The sequence below is a fragment of the Felis catus genome, chromosome B3, assembly GCF_018350175.1.
Source record: "Felis catus isolate Fca126 chromosome B3, F.catus_Fca126_mat1.0, whole genome shotgun sequence".
NCBI lineage: Eukaryota > Metazoa > Chordata > Mammalia > Carnivora > Felidae > Felis > Felis catus.
This window is the reverse complement of record NC_058373.1, coordinates 104,036,434-104,052,316: the sequence shown is the minus strand read 5'-3', so window position 1 is coordinate 104,052,316 and position 15,883 is coordinate 104,036,434. Positions and strand designations below refer to the sequence as shown.

Genomic DNA, 15,883 nt, shown 5'->3' with positions numbered 1-15,883 from the left:
TGGTAGACACATTGCTATATTACAGGAGGCCAAAGGTCAGCTACACAGCCATCAAGTCGAAGAATGATTTTTTGGTTAATAAAACTAATTTTCTTAGCTGAGGGCTGCTTGCTGTGAGAAGAAGTTATATTTGCCAGGTCATATTTTCAGGAAAGTGATAGAATGCCGGCCATTGAACTATAACTTACGGTGCTACCGTAGGTTGTCAGAAACAGAATTTTGCTTTCTTGACATGTGGATGTTAAGTACGGCAGGAAATCTGAGCTTATGTGGTGGGTGGCAAGATGAAGTAAATACGTGTTTGGGGAGAATGTGTAACAAGCGTTACTTTCCTCCTGGCTCAGAAAGCACCTAGACCGAAAGGACAGAGGTGGAGCGCTGATTAAGAGCCAGGACTGGGAGCCAGAGAGATGTGGAATAAAAAATTGCCTTAGCCATCTGCAGTGGCCAGAGACAACTTAATTGACTTCTCTCAGCCTAGGCTTTTTCATCCTTGAAATGGGCATAACAAGGGCGCCTGGGTGGCTCAGGGACTCAAGTGTCCGACTCTTGATTTCGGCTCAGGTCACGATCTCGCGGTTCGTGGGTTTGAGTCCTGAGTCAGGCCCTGCGCTGAAGGTGTGGCGCCTGCTTGGGATTCTGCCTCCTTCTCTCTTTGATTCTCTCTCTCAAAAAAAGGGGGGGGGGTGGTGCATAACAATAATACCTGTCTCCTAGATTTATTTGGAGGATGAGTAGTGTATGCATAAAAGTGCTTAACTGTATTTAGTGTATCAGTCAGTCTAGGCTGTTTATGCTACATAACAAACTGCCCTATATTCTCATGGGCTTAAAGCAACTAATTATTTCTAACTTAATGCTACACATCCATGTAGGTTAGCAGGGCAAAGGTCCGCCCATGACAGTCATTCAGGGATAGTCATTCAGGGATGGAGCAGCCACCATCTTGGACCTTGTTGGTCACATGCAGAGGAGAAAAGACCTCTAGGGATTTTATGTCAGCCATTCAACGTTCAGCCCACAAGTGACACTGATCACTTCTCTTCAAACCTATTGGCCTAGAAGCGGGGAAACACCCCCTTTCTTTAGGCAGAGACTTACCAGATGAGAGAGGGCTCACACATTAAGTCACCGTCCCTTTCATTGTGAATTCAGTGGCCACCTTGCCTTCAGTCACCTCTGTAGAACTCGAGGGAACAGAATCTAGATAAAAAAGGTCAGGCAACGAAGAAACAATTGCCCTGAGACCTGAGTCAGGGGCAGGATGAGAACAGCTTCCTCCAGAGTCTCATCGGTGTCAGGATCACGTCTAGAAGGACTCAAGGACCAGGGAGTTGTAAGAGAGGAGGCCCCTGGTGATGTCCACACACCACAGCTGTGCCTGAAGCAAACTTTTTCTCACCAATAGCCCTACAGCAATAAGCTCACAGGGCCAGTTTTTGATAGGAGGAAAGGCAAGGGAATGTTGCCTAATTTGTGGCTGGGAGCAAGGTAGCATCAGTAAGCATCACCGTGTTCCCTTCAGAGCAGGAACAGTTGCCTCCATTCTCAACTGTAACTTTCTCTGCTTTGCTCCGGGAGCCATCTGGAGGTGGCACGCAATGGGAAGCCACACCAACAGCTAATGTTATTTGAACACTTACTTTGGACAAGCTCTGTAGCGGGCATGTGTTATTTTAAGGAAGCTCTGCACCCAATGTGGGGCTTGAACTCACCACCTGAGATCAAGAGTTGCATGCTCTACTGACTCAGCCAGCCAGGTGCCCCGACACACATTATTTCAATTAATCATTAGCAACCCTCTGAGGAGGGTAAAAAGTTGTTACCTTAACATCTCGGATGTGGAAACAGAAATTAAGAATTAAGAAAATTCAGACAGAGCCAAAATTCGAGCTTCACATATATCTCATCGTAACTCTGATACTTTTATTTTTTAACTCTTTTAATCACTTCTCTCTCTCTCTTCTCTCTATTTTTTGCCCTCTCTTCGTCTTCTCTATTTATTTATTTATTTATTTATTTATTTTTTTAACGTTTATTTATTTTTGGGACAGAGAGAGACAGAGCATGAACGGGGGAGGGGCAGAGAGAGGGGGAGACACAGAATCGGAAACAGGCTCCAGGCTCGGAGCCATCAGCCCAGAGCCTGACGCGGGGCTCGAACTCACGGACCGTGAGATCGTGACCTGGCTGAAGTCGGACGCTTAACCGACTGCGCCACCCAGGCGCCCCTCTTCGTCTTCTCAATGTAATCGCTGCTAGGGAAAAATTTAATGTTTAAGGAAAAGAGCAGACAGAAAAACATGGCATTTCTGTGTCCTTCTCGATTTTGTCATATGCATCTGCTCACATGCTTTCCCTACTTAAACCCATCTTTGACTCTCTAACACCTACAGAGAAAAGTCCAACCTCCCCAGTCTTGTTTTCCGAGATCTTTATAATCTGATGCCACAGCCTTTGCAGATTTATTTGGCTGCCACCACATCTCCAAGCACAGCACCAGCTACCCAACTTCCTGTTATTTCCCAAACACAACCTGTGCCTTCGTGTTTCTGTGCCTTTGCTCATGCTGTTCCTTGTGCCTGGAATTCTCTTTCCTTGTCCACTTGTTTGTTGATTCCACATATATTGAACTCCTCCTATGGGCCAGATTCTGGGGCTATGGAGGGGAGTAAATCTGGGTGTCTGACCTCAACCATCTCACAGTCTGATGGGATGCACTGAAAGAAGGACAGTAAATGATAATACAGTGGGGGTGGGCCCATTAGGACAGCTCACTGAGGAGTACTAACTCAAATTTCAGGGTGAGGAGGGAGGTGCAGGGAATGATAACTCACATCAAGGGGCCTTTCACAGGAAGGATGCCTGAGTTAGGGCTTGAAGAATGTCCCTAGACAAGCAAGGGGGAATGAGAGAACGCGTGAGTATTTGAAACTGATTTGAAACTTTCTTTTTTTTTTTTTAAATTTTTTTTTTCGACATTTATTTATTTTTGGGACAGAGAGAGACAAAGCATGAACGGGGGAGGGGCAGAGAGAGAGGGAGACACAGAATCGGAAACAGGCTCCAGGCTCTGAGCCATCAGCCCAGAGCCCGACGCGGGGCTCGAACTCACGGACCGCGAGATCGTGACCTGGCTGAAGTCGGACACTTAACCGACTGCGCCACCCAGGCGCCCCTGATTTGAAACTTTCAAGAGCAGATGAAGAAAGAAAGAGTAAGTCGGAGGGGTGACAGATGAGGTCGGGAGGGTCTTCTGGGTCCTGGACAGGATTTTGGACTTGTCACTTGAAAAAAATGGACAGCTACTGAGGGATTTCTGTACTTAAGCAGGGAAACAATAGCCGTATTTGCAGCTTTGGTTAAATCAATTTGAAAATTAGGTTGGGGAAGATGCCAGAAAGTTAAATATTTCTAAGACTTGAATAAAGCTGGTCAAAGTAAGAAAACACATGAGAAAGCTCATCACATCCTCAAAGAAATACATTCCCTCCCATTTTTTTGAAGACATGGCCCCATTCATTATCTTTCAGTTTTTGGTTTTTGATGGATACAACAAATGAATGAAAGAAACACTTGACTCTTCTTTTAGCCACAGGAGTTACCGATAGCAAACACTTTGATGAGTGGCAATGCTTCACTTTCTTGCCTCAGTCGGGGAGAACGTGGGGCAGGGGCTGCAGTGAATTCTGGAGAGCAGGTGCCGTGGAAGGGGTACAGCCCCCGTTCGGCTCCAGCTGCCTGTTGCCATGCAAGAGTATAGGAAAAATCTAGACCTCTGCTTTTTTCAAAGAAATCTTGAAATCAAAATTTGAAGGTAAAGATACGCTGATTTAAAAAAAAAAAAAAAAGCAGCATGCTGGTCAAACTAGGATTGTAAGATTAAGCACACACAAGTATATACATATATATATATATACATATATATACGTATATATGTATGTAATATATATGTACATACATATATATGTACATACATATATGTGTGTGTGTGTATATATATATATATATATATATACATCAACAAGGCCCTAATTATAAGACAAAGAAGAAACAAAAAGAGAATTATTTCAATAGTTGCTTTGGTGGCACAATTGACTGGCAAGGCATTTGAGGGACATGTGGCTGCCCCAGGTGCTGCAGGGTGTCTAGCTTCCCTGGACCGTGACAATTAAATGCTTGCACTGCCTCGCAATCTATGTGATAACAAAAAGTAACCCCCCACCCCCGTCACCTTTCCCAAATGCCCCCTAGGTGGGGTGCTGTCCCCAGTAATGAACACCGGTTAGAGAAAGATTGGCAGTCGTGGAGGGGACAGGCAGAGAATGACACTTGAAGTTCGGGAGCACAGGTAGGAAGTGGCTGCTTTTATCTAAGGGAGAAATGGCTGGAGAACCAACTGGAAGAGGAGGGAGCGTTCAAATAAGGAAGACCGGAGTAGGATTTTGCTTCAAAATCAATGGATTCCTTTTACTGAGTTTGGGATTCCTGTGGGAGATCTAAGGGGTACTGAGAGCTAGGCTATGGAATGTGTGCATGTGGTATTCTGAGGTCTAAGGTGGACACAGAAATTTGGGAATGGGTGGCAGATCATCTACACATTATGGAAGTCGTGGACTGGAGGGGATCCCTCCCAGGGACACTGCAGAGTCTGAGATGATGTGGTCCACAGACGCGGCCCTGGAGAACACCAAATTTCAGGAGATGCCCAGCCTCCATCACAGAGGTGTAAAGCAGTTTCCAGAAACAAAGTGGGGAATCCAGAAGAAGGTGGTATAATAAAAAGGGAAGGCGGAGAGGTAAGTGGGCCAACCCTGCAGAGAAGAGGCAAACTCTACAGAGAGGGCAAACAAGATCGCAGTTGAACACATGTCCAATCAGAAGACCCCTGATGGCCTGACTGACTATAGTTTTGGTTCAGTGCTAGGTGTGGAGGCCTACTTAGAGCTGACGAGGAAATGCAGACAAAGTATACAGACCACTCTTGGAAATGTCTTGGCTGTGAAGGAGTATGAGATCTTATTCACTTTTTTTTTTTTAAGGTTTTATTTTTTTAAGTAATCTCTACACCCAACTTGGGGTTTGAATTCACAACCCCAAGATCAAGAGTTGTGTGCTCCACCAACTGAGCCAGCCAGGCTCCCCTATCCTATTTACCTTTTAAGACCCTCCTCATACAAGGTCTCTGAAGTTTCTCTGGATCTCTTAGGCTGCTTTTGCTGATAAGTACCAGAAAACTGAATTCAAACTGGCTTAAAAAGTAAAATCCAATAGTGGCTTTGGGCTACTGAAAAAAGTCCAGCGTGGACTTCAGGCATAGTTTGATCAGGCTTTGGATCCAATTCTCTCAGTTCTTGCCCTTTCTGACTTTCCTATTTTATTTGTTTATTAAAAAAAAATATTTATTGGGCACCTACAGCATGCCAGGAACTTTCTCGGTTCTTGGGACACAACAGTAAGCAAAACTAAATAAAGATCCCTGCTCTTCCGAAGCATATATTCAAATGGGAGAAGATAAACATTAAATATATATATATATATATATTTGTTTATATTTTATATGTAAACTTTACACATATGTAATTCATATAGCATGTTAGATGATGATGAAGTCCATGGAGAAAGAAAAACATAGTGCAGAGTGAAGAGGATGGAGAGTGTAGGAAGGGGTGGGGGGTTGAAGTTTATGTTGGTGATCAGGGAGCCTTCATCCAGAAAATGGTATTTGAGCAAAGACATGAGGATGTGAAAAAGAGACATGTGAATGGCTTAGGGAAGAGTGTTCCCGGCAGAAGACACAACCAGCACAAAGGTCCTGAGCAGGAATATTCCCAGAATGTTTAAACAGCATCAGAGGACCAGTGTAGCTGGAATGGAGTGAATAAGGGATTAGCAGCTGGATATTAGATCACGGAAGTATCGGAGGGCCAAGTCATAAGGGCCACTATAAAGACTCTGGCTTTTCATCTGCAGGGTTTTGAATCAAAGAGTAAATGATCCAAGTCAGGTTTGATAGGATCTCTGTGGCTGCTGCTTTGAAGGCAGACTGTAGGGGCGTGGGGATGGAATCTGGGAAATCAGTAGACTCAAAAAAGTCTACTAAAATAATACAGGCAAGAGACAATATGGCTGGACCAGGGTGGTCACAAGGGGAGTGATGAGGCATGGTGGGATTCTGGAAAGCGTCCGAGTGTAGGGCTAACAAGATTTCCTGACAGATAGGAGGTGAGAGATGAAGGAAGAGTCCGGAATGTCTCCGAGATTTGGGCCTAAACCATCGAGATGGGGAGGGCCCTAGATAGAGCAGGTTTGGGGAGGAAGATCCTGGCGTAGGTTTTGGACATGTGGACTCTTAGAAGTCTCTCAACACCCAGGTGAAGAAGTTGAGTAGGCAGAGGGATCTGAGTCTACCTTTGGGAGAGAAGTCTAGACTGGCAAGATACATTTCAGAATTGTTGGTGTACAGATAATATTTAAAGCCTTCCAATGGGACATAAGGATCCTTGTTACCAGTCCCTACGACCAATGAAAATAATAGCGTCCATTTTTTTTTTATTTTTTTTTTCAACATTTATTTATTTTTGGGACAGAGAGAGACAGAGCATGAATGGGGGAGGGGCAGAGAGAGAGGGAGACACAGAATCGGAAACAGGCTCCAGGCTCTGAGCCATCAGCCCAGAGCCTGACACGGGGCTCGAACTCACGGACCGCGAGATCGTGACCTGGCTGAAGTCGAACGCTTAACCGACTGCGCCACCCAGGCGCCCCAATAGCGTCCATTTTTGAGCTAATCGCCTGAAGAGGTCTGGGAGTGGGTTATACTTGTGAAGACTCAGCCCTGGAGCCAAAGTGGGGATAATCCTTATAATCCCACCCAAAGGAAAAATTAAATATTTGGAAGCAGGCAATAAAGTGAGTCTATGACCTTTCTACACATCCTCTAGGAGAAATTGATCATTTGCTCTCACATACTCTGGGAGCCTTTTCCATAGTGATAATTTTATAGTTATTATGTTGCGACACAGTTGGCTATCTTATTTACTGATTTCTTCTCAGATTGTTAGATCCTTGAAGAGGAACCATGTGGTATTCATGTTTGAACCCCAGGGCCTAGCCCAAGCGATCACATGTTGAAGTGAGTTAACTATGAACATGTGAAAGTAGGTAGATTTTTGGTCTTTCTATGAAGCCTCCAGGGTGATCAAAAGCCTTAAAAGGGAAAAATTTTAAACTTAGAAGAGCCTGATCCATCTGTTACATAAGCACAGGGACCCTCACCTGGTTAAATTGCTTTTATGAAGCTATTTCTTAATGAGTATGGCTGCCAGCACAATTCATTCTTTAGATAGTTCTGAGACAGAGAAATCTGAAAGAGATTTTTGGTAATTGAATACACACACATAGCTACTGGCTGAGAGTTCATGAAAAGTACCTAATACCTAAAGGACCTATAATCATTGGAGAGAGAGAGACAGAGAGATTTCTCTTGAGTACTGATTAAAACTTAAATGATAGGGGCACCTAGGTGGCTCAGTCGGTTGAGCATCTGAATTCGGCTCAGGTCATGATCTCACAGTTTGTGAGTTCGAGTCCCACCTCGGGCTCTGTGCTGAGAGCTCAGAGCCTGGAGCCTGCTTCAAGTTCTGTGTCTCCCTCTCTCCCTGCCCCTCCCCACCCCTACTCATACTCTGCTTTCTCTCTCTCTCAAAAATAAATAAATATTACAAAAAAAATTTTTTTTTAAAAAGAAAAAACTTAAATGATAATGTAGTTGGCCAAAGACAGTGCACAAAGAAAGTAAACTCTTTAGAAGGAAATCAAATAGATAGGCATATGCTCATATAAGCTTTTTCTCTTTTTGCAGCTCTGATTTTTTTGTTGGTTATGATTTGTGCCACGGAATATCTGAATCTATACAGTGAATTGTATGATTATGGAATTCTAGTTAACTCTGCGCTTGGTCACATGTAAAGCAACTTAGACTTTCTTAGAAGAGAATAAATGAGCCAAAATATTTTTCTGTCCAGTATTTAAGTGGGAAAAAAAAATGACAAAATGTAAACATCCCAAATATTATAAAGTATATTATATCCATTCAATCTATCACTGACTTCACACTTTTTGGAAAGGGTTTCCATTGTTATCTCCTCCCGCAGACATATTAGGATATATTTGTCTACATGGGCATTTTCAGAAATTTAAGCGCTACTATAACTTCTTTAAATTACAAAAGACCCCAAAGGTTTACTTGTTTGCTTGTTTGTTTTTAGAAGATAATGGGAGGACACTGAAGCGGTCCCTTTGAATACGGAAGGCCTTTGATGCAACGAAATATTTGATCCTTATCGAATCCATTGTCAGTATTTAAAATTTCTCTTTGAAGGCAAATTCTTTGGTCCTTATAAAAAGCATTGATCATAAGGACTAAGACAAATGCCAGTCACCGCTATGGAATCTGTCAGCTCAACCTGTATGTACACTGTAGTGCTTCACAGTTCTTGGATTCCTAAACAAGTTACCAATTTTGTCAGGCTAGACTCTCTTCACAGTGAAAGAAAAAGGAGGGCGCATCTGAAAGGCCAGATAGTGTAATGAGTAAGGCATTTGGTAATTGAGAGCAATTAAAAATCAAAAACAGCTCACATCTGAAAAAAACAGATAATAGAGCAGGTAAGACACTCAGTAAATAGAACCCAATAATGATGTTGTAAACCTCACCCTGAGGCTACCCAGGGTGCAACTCTACTCAAGTGATTCTTCTTCCCCCTTTACTAGGTCTATTCCAGATTTTTGAAAAATCGAAGTAAACTCCAAAGGTCACAAAGATGTTGCCTTGTAGTGTTCTCCTGACGGGAAGTGCAGTGAGATGGGCAGGTATATGTACTTTGGGGTTCGTGTTAGAGGGCAGGGGACCTTCCCTTAGCAGCTTTGAGGCGGGGACCCGGGAAAGTGGAACTGTGCCGGCCAGGAGTTTAGACGGAGAGAGTGCAAGGCGGGTGCAATGGGAGGGCTCATGTTCTCCCACGCAGTGCTCTTTCTCGCTGTTTGGTGGTGGCGATGGGGGCTCCCTCATTCTCTGTTCACTGGCCGTGCTAGCACATCTCCTTCCTTTTGCCCTTGAAAATGGCATTAAATGATTCCAGGCGTGTGCGTTTGAGAAAGCCAGCGCAACATCCTATTAATCCGCTGAGCCACTTCAACAACTTGAAACTGATCAGAGCACGGCTGATGACCGCGTTGGTCAGTTGGCGAGAGCTTTACGCGAAGGCCGTGGGAGTCAATCCATTTAAGGGATCTTCCCTTCTGTGGTCACCCAGACCACCTCTGCCCAACAGCTCGGCGGCCTCCGTGTGGCCCATTGTCGCCATCCTTCCGGGACGCGGGGGCAGTTTGGGGGCGAGGGAGATCGTTGCCTTCTTCTCCCTCCAGGGAGCAACGTCCCTTCATAAGGATTCTTTTTCCCAGCAAGCAAAGATGACCTGGAAATTTGATAGTGCCAGAGTTACAAACTATACTTTCTCAAGGGAGAAATATTACCTTATAGAAACCAGCTTTTATCCTGCTGAGAACCTGTACTGTGCTGCGGGGATTGTCTCTTATTACAGCTGTGAGAGCCGGGGGAAGCACGTACAGCTCTCGTCCGCACACCGAAAAGACTGCTGGAATCGCGGATGACCCTGAAAAGAAACTGTGGTGTCACTTACGGGGGGGAGGTGGGGAAAGACAAAAATGCCAACGTAAGCCAGTACATTCCGCGTGCAGATTGAGCCTGAATACTCTTAGGCACACCAGGAGGAAACTTCTCAAGGTTTCGAAACTTCTAGGTGACGGTGGAGTTCTTGGCTAACTTCCTAGAGCATTATGTGGCATTATAAATGTCCTTCGAGTCCATGCAGTCCCGTAAGAACAACAAATGGTTATGGGGATTTTCGTATGTAATCTTCAGGGGAGCTAAAGCCCTTTGTATGCCATTTCTCAATGAAAACAATCTCTTATCGTATAAAATTCATTAGAGAAGATTGAGAAATAATTTTATAACAAAAAGTTATTCAGTCCGTCGGTTAAATAATACTCAGCGAGCACTTACCATGCTCGGGCACTTTAGAAGGGATGGGATTATGTACTGCAGACATGGTCCCTGCCCTCATGACGCTTACACTTTAGTGGGCAGGATGGGTACAGAGCAAGTGACCTGAGTGAGCCATGCCTAACAAACGTCTGGTTAGGCTTTACTTTTTTAAAGCTTTATTTATTCATTTTGAGAGAGAGAGAGAGAGAGAGAGAGAGCACGAATAGGGGAGGGGCAGAGAGAGAGGGAGAGAGGGAGAAACCCAAACAGGCTCCACCATTCAGTGCAGAGCCAGACATGGGACTCCAACCCACGAACCATGAGATCATGACCTTAGCTGAAACCAAGAGTCAGATGCTCAACCCACTGAGCCACCCTGGTGCTCCTGTCAGGTTAGACTTTACAGTCTCCCAGCTCAGAGGTAACTAAGGACATCTCTTTGTAAGATTTAGACATCGAGTATACTAGAAAGAATGCAATCTTAAAAATACTCATGGTACCTCCTTTCCTACTAAGCTGCCCTTTGCTCGGGTAGGAAGTTGGATGATATTTATTTCTTCGTAGGGAATCTCAAGTTCTCATTCTTACACAACACAATACAGTGAACTTGTCCTGTGTCTTCAGAGGCTGTTGCTTTCTTTTTTGGCTTTTCAGACATATTTATTCCCACATCTTCCCCAAATCTGTTTTTTTTTTCCAAACGTTTTATTTATTTATTAAAGTAATCTCTATCACCCAACATGGGGCTTGAACCCATGACCCTGAGACTAAGAGTTGCATGCTCCACCAGCTGAGCCAGCCAGGCGCCCCTCCACATCCGTTTTTACTGTATGATTTTCTTTCTCATTTTTTTTTTTTAACTTTTTTTTCGACGTTTATTTATTTTTGGGACAGAGAGAGACAGAGCATGAACGGGGGAGGGGCAGAGAGAGAGGGAGACACAGAATCGGAAACAGGCTCCAGGCTCTGAGCCATCATCAGCACAGAGCCCCACGCGGGGCTCGAACTCCCGGACCGCGAGATCGTGACCTGGCTGAAGTCGGACGCTTAACTGACTGCACCACCCAGGCGCCCCCCCCAAATTTCTTCTTCTTATAGGGACTCCAGTCATATTGGATTAGAGCCCACCCTTTTGACCTCACTGTACCCCAATGACCTCTTTCTTTTTTAAAAAATTTATTGTCATGTTAGCTAACATACAGTGTATAGAATGTAGTCTTGGCTTCGAGAGTAGATTCCTGTGATTCATCCCCTACATACAACACCCATTGTAAGGTCCCTATCTCCAATACAGTGTGGGGGTTAGGACTTCAACATATGAATTTTGGGTGGATGCAATTCAGGCTGTAACAGTGAGTTTAAATTATTTTCAATTTTCTTCAAATATGAAAGAATTTGAGGCTGTGTGTTTTTCTCTGAATACAATTAAGCTGTTTTAATATAAAGTATGTAATGTGAATTATTCTTTCCATGCTTTCTAGATAGCATGCAATGTCAGTTTTAAATTTCTTTGATTTGGAGGCTATTTAGGTAAATATTTCTTAACTTCCAAACTTTAAGATGATTTTAGTCACTAGTTTGTTATTTCTTTGTAATTTTCTTGTGGCCTGTGAATACTCTTACCTAAGTTTTAAGGATTTTTTCTTTTGCAGTCAAATGTATCATCATTTTTACACATTTTATAATCATAAAAAATACATACTCTGTATTGGCAGGATACAAATTGTACGCAATTTTAGTAAGTCTACTTTATTGCTTTTATTATTTAATTTCTCTGTGTCTTTGCTTATCCTTTTGTGTATCTTTCCACTTCTAAAAATGACATTTTTTTAATTGCAACTCTAACAATGAAATATTATTCAACCTTGAAAGAAAGGAAATTCTGACATATGTTACAATGTGGATTAACTTTAAAGACATTATGCTGAGTGAAATAAGCAAGGAGAAAGAGGGGAAAGAGGGGAAAGAGGGGAGAGAGGGAGAGGAAGAGGAAGGCTTATTACTGTTTATTATTCCCACAATGGTAAGCTTTTTATTAAAGGGACCATGCCCAAATTTCAGAATTAGTTTATGCTCTGAATAACATTGGTGGTTATTTGCCTTCTTGTTCATTTATGTGTCTGGCTGTGACTTTAGATAAAGAAATGGATCACCCACATGATGAAGTACAATAAAAAGAATGTTATTAAAAAGTCCAAGAGAGCAGTCTAGATTTTGTTTTCTCTTTAAGAGTCACAGATTTTGCCTAAGACCAGAAAATTATACACATTAGCTTTCTACATGGGAACCTGAACGAAATATTGAATTTTTAAAAAATCTTAGAGCTTTAAAATTTCTGTAAAGATCCTGGTTTTCCCATTTCTGGAAAAATTATATTGTTAAAAATTATTTGGAAAGACTCAGACTTTGTGCGATTTTACTGTAATGAATGGAAAATTAAATATAATTTTGCACTGCAATTGACTTTGACAATGAGTAAGATATATTTTCCCCCATAATATCTGTATTGAGCTTTTTATTTTTATTTCTTACACTGATTGACTACTTTTTCTATTTTGAAGGAGTTTATTATTTAAAGAAATATATGGATATACTCTACTCTTAAGTTTAGATCATACTCCACGAAAAAATATGTACAGTAGAATTTAGAAATCCAGAGGAGATAATGCCAGTAGCCAGGATATTTTTAATTCATATGCTTGCAGATATTATGCAGTTCCTAAGATTTGGGGAAAGCTTAAAGCAAGCCAACATTAAGAAACAAGTGTTGGGGTACCCAGAATAAGGATGATTGGATTGTGCTCTACACAGACATACATTGTCTGGCATATTAGGAAATGCTTTGCTACTAGATCATGTTTAAACATTTATTTTAGCAGAAGTTTTACATCGGGGTTGTGCAAACTTTTCTGTAAAGAGCAAAATGGTATCTATTATAGGCTTTGTAGGGCCATATGACCTTTGTTGCAACTACTGAACTCTACCATTGTGGTGGAAAAGCAGCCATAGACAACACATAAATAAGTGAACATGGCTGTGTTCCAATAAAACTTGTATTTATAAAAACAGGTAGCAGACCAGATTTGATCCCCATCCCATAGTCTGCTAATCCCTGACTGAGGTGATCATTTGTCAATTACTAAAACTGAACAAGGCAACTTTGGGGAGTATCTCTTGCTCCCATGAAAATTTCAAGAACCTTTTCAGTCCAGCTCTTCATCAGCTTAATGCTTTTAATTTTATACCTATGAGTAGTTTAGACTTATTTCAGCTGCCATGTAAAAATGTATTAGCCCTGGCAGTAGAATGTTTGGAAATGCATACAACAGTTTTACTGGGGCTAATTAGAAATCCTCCGAATGCTGGCGCAATGGCAGGCAAGCAGTGCTTCTTTCTCTAAGGGCTGAGTTTTATCTCCTGGGGCCCCACTTTTAAGTTCCTGAGTTTTATTAATTCCAGTCCTTTCCTTTTATTTCCGCAGCCCTAGCCGTGGTCACTGCTTCCTGCGGTTGCTATGTCGGTGAGAGCATACAGTTCTCTCAACTCTCTTTTTTAGCCTGTTTAGTTACCAAATTGATAATTTTGTATAGCCAACAATTCTTTGGATGAATTTCTCCGCGTTCAAATACCGATGTGGTTTGTCTCCTAGGTGGACCATGGCTGACACATCTGAAATGAAACTCAATTCAGTTATTAGACAATGATTAACTATTTTTGGAACAAATTGGGTATATAAAAAAATCATAAAAATATAATTTATAACATATAAAAATATATAAATCAAATATAAATTTTGTGAAAGCGAAATACAGATCAAATATTTCCAATTAAATTAGTGTCCAAGTCTGGGGTGCCTGGGTGGCGCAGTCGGTTAAGCGTCCGACTTCAGCCAGGTCACGATCTCGCGATCCGTGAGTTCGAGCCCCGCGTCAGGCTCTGGGCTGATGGCTCAGAGCCTGGAGCCTGTTTCCGATTCTGTGTCTCCCTCTCTCTCTGCCCCTCCCCCGTTCATGCTCTGTCTCTGTCCCCAAAATAAATAAACGTTGAAAAAAAAGATAAATTAGTGTCCAAGTTTAGATGTACTATAAATGTAAAAAGAATATAAACTATGTCCTCAATAATTTTTATAATGATAACATGTTAAAATGATAACATTTTGAATATATTAGGTCAAATAAAATATACTGTTAAAATTGCTTTCATCTTGGGGCGCCTGGGTGGCGCAGTCGGTTAAGCGTCCGACTTCAGCCAGGTCACGATCTCGCGGTCCGTGAGTTCGAGCCCCGCGTCGGGCTCTGGGCTGATGGCTCGGAGCCTGGAGCCTGTTTCCGATTCTGTGTCTCCCTCTCTCTCTCTGCCCCTCCCCCGTTCATGCTCTGTCTCTCTCTGTCCCAAAAATAAATAAACGTTGAAAAAAAAATTTATATAAAAAAAATAAAAAAAAATTGCTTTCATCTTTCCTTTTTACTTTTTTAACGTGGCTACTAGAAAATTTTAAATTACGTATTTGGCTCTCTTTTATTTTAACTGGACAGTGCTGTTCTAGGTTTTTTTTTTTTCCTACATTATTATCATGTTTTACATGAGGATTAGAATCCAAGGGAGGGCAAAAGGACTGTCAGAAGATGAGAGAGGAAGAAAGGGAAATTTTTTTATCTTCATTTTTAAATACACCTTCAGGTCAAAATGCTTGAGCCTGGTTTTCAAGAATAAATTACATTTCAACATATTACAGGGGGCCATCCAAATTTTCCTTTTGTACAATAATTTAATTCCATTTGATATTGTTTGCAATATCTGAGCCATTGGCTAGAGTTCCCTTAAATATTTTTCAATTAAATAGATTAATTCTGCAACAGGATTAGACTGTAGAGGCCTTTGGCAAAAGAAAAAAAAAATTTTTTTTCTGTTCAACCGTTTTTTTAAAAGTATATCCTGGTTTGTAAGAAAAAAAATTCATACTTTCAATGTAACAAACCCAAATATATAAATGACAGAAGTACTGTGATCAAGCCGGATTCATTGCTAATCATTCCACTAAAGAAACGAATTTAAATTTTGAGTAGAATTTCAATAGCTTTTTTGTTAGTTTATTTATTTAGAGAGAGTGGGGGAGGGGCAGAGAGCGAGAGACACACAGAGAAAGCATCCCAAGCAGGCTCTGCACTGTCAGCGCAGAGCCTCAAGTTAGGCTCCAGCTCATCATGCCTGGTGAGATCATGACCTGAGCCAAAACCAAAAGTCAGACACTTAATCAGCTGAGCCATCCAGGCGCCCCTGAAGACCTTTGAACACAGAAGTCAGTGGGTCAAACATAATCAGTTTTGAGCCTCAAGTAGTATGTTACCTCACAAGTCAGGGTGTGACCCTGAAAATGGGGCTGTAACTGGAACTCAGCATTTTCTCCTGGAATTTGGGACTGAGAGAGACCTAGCCTTTCCAAACCAGGTGTGAAACCAATAGGACTGAGCTGAATGCTGTCTTCGTCGAGTGTCGTTCTTGTTGGTCCACAATCCTTCTTTCTATTGGGAACTGCTCTTGCTCTTTCCCTTGGTTCTGGAGGTAGAGTTATCAGCTAAAATACAGAATCCCTAGATAAATTTGAATTGCAGATAAGCGAAGAATAATAAATAAATGGAGCAATCTTATCTGCCAATCAGAATGTCCACGTGGCTTCATATAGGGGGGTACATGACCCAGAACTGACCAATCACAGCATCCCTAATCCCCCTGTTCACATTGATTGGTCTAATGCATAAGCTTTGTCCCAGGTAGGGCCAGTCAGAACCTCTCCATGTGACTTGATACAAAGAG

The 15,883-nt window shown here is 42.1% G+C and overlaps 1 long non-coding RNA gene across 1 annotated transcript in view; it reads right to left on the bottom strand.

The window, feature by feature from the left end:
• Positions 1-7,694: 7,694 nt before the first annotated feature.
• LOC111560878 overlaps positions 7,695-15,883 on the bottom strand; it is a 214,076-nt gene continuing 205,887 nt past the window's right edge. Inside the window, exon 4 of the long non-coding RNA XR_002743104.2 lies at positions 7,695-9,479. This is a non-coding gene — a long non-coding RNA (uncharacterized LOC111560878). The remainder of the gene's footprint in view (positions 9,480-15,883) is intronic.